The sequence below is a fragment of the Mus caroli genome, chromosome 6, assembly GCF_900094665.2.
Source record: "Mus caroli chromosome 6, CAROLI_EIJ_v1.1, whole genome shotgun sequence".
NCBI lineage: Eukaryota > Metazoa > Chordata > Mammalia > Rodentia > Muridae > Mus > Mus caroli.
Window position 1 is genome coordinate 14,009,905 of NC_034575.1, and position 1,258 is coordinate 14,011,162.

Genomic DNA, 1,258 nt, shown 5'->3' on the forward strand with positions numbered 1-1,258 from the left:
GACACCTTGACTGTAAAGCAAACACAAGCAAGAGGGAAGCATTACACGACTGTCCCCAGCAGAACAGGGAGGGGACCTGCTTTCATGCTATCAACCTCACAACACACACACACACGCATACACACACACACACACACACACACACACACACACACACGCAAACATGTACACATGCACGTACCCACACACACACACACACACACACACACGCACGCAAACATGTACACATGCACACACACACACACGCACGCACGCACACACTCTGTCATCTCTTCTTTACATCTCATTCAAAAAATGTTGGTTCTTGATATTCTTCCATGAATACCAATGTGTACATAATAAAGTTTGCTCTTTTTTTTTTTTAAATCACAGTTGTAGGCTTTGGGGAAAACAATACAAATATTGTCTCATATTAAAATATTGTTTTATATAGAAATATTCAATCATGTATATAATCTCCTGGAAGACCCCACTAGTGGGAAAGGTAAAAGGCTTTATTCAAAAATGTTCTTAATCATTAGGTCATGAAATGTCATTTTCCCAGTCAGACTCAAAGGAAGCAGTATCAGTTTCCTTGGAGGACTGAAAAAATGACTTTTAAATTTTCACAAAAGAACATGTTTTGTAACTATTGTGAACTTTAAGCTCTGATATTTTAAACAAATGTTATATTTTTACTATAATTTCCAATGTTCTCCCAACACAATTTATTTTAATAAATCCTGTTACAAATATGGGGAGAATAAAAGAAAGACGTCAGCACGACACTAGTATTCATCTGAAATTCTCAACCATGAGAGAAATGGTGATCTGTGGTTAACTGCATTAGTGAAGGACAGAATAAACCTGAATCCACACAGCTACTCTACAGATGTTAGACAGTCATTCAGCTACGCAGCATTGGAGGCAGACATTAGTCATGGTGAGGATTTGCAGAGCAGGCCACGAAACAGTGAGGACATGCAACGGCATAGGGAGAGGAGCTGAGAACAGCTTCTGGCACCAGCTTCAGAGGGTGGAGAGGGTTAAGGGCACAGCCCAGACCATTCTGATTTTGCGATTTAGCATTCAAGCCAATCATACATGAGTATACTTTAGAAAATATATTTCAGAAAGGAAAAAAAGAGTCTGAACTAAATGAAATGAAATTTATAACATAGATAATAGTAACAAGAAAAACAACCACAAAAAGAAAGGAAGGAAGGAAGAAAGGGAGGGAGGGAGAGAGAGAGAGAGAGAGAGAGAGAGAGAGAGAGAG

The 1,258-nt window shown here is 39.0% G+C and overlaps 1 protein-coding gene and 1 long non-coding RNA gene across 5 annotated transcripts in view; one reads left to right on the forward strand and one right to left on the reverse strand.

Annotated features, from left to right (window-relative positions):
• The window catches only part of Cttnbp2 (cortactin binding protein 2), a 147,399-nt gene that overhangs the window by 64,261 nt on the left and 81,880 nt on the right, over window positions 1-1,258 (reverse strand). Inside the window, exon 1 of one of the 4 annotated variants that reach the window (XM_029478377.1) lies at window positions 6-85. The exons of the other annotated variants lie outside the window; for them this stretch is intronic. The gene's annotated coding sequence lies outside the window, so the exon portion shown is untranslated. Of the gene's footprint in view, window positions 1-5; window positions 86-1,258 lie in introns of those variants that run through there. 4 annotated transcript variants of the gene reach the window in all.
• Window positions 1-1,258, forward strand: part of LOC115031302 — an 11,264-nt gene that overhangs the window by 5,168 nt on the left and 4,838 nt on the right. The window lies entirely within an intron of this gene.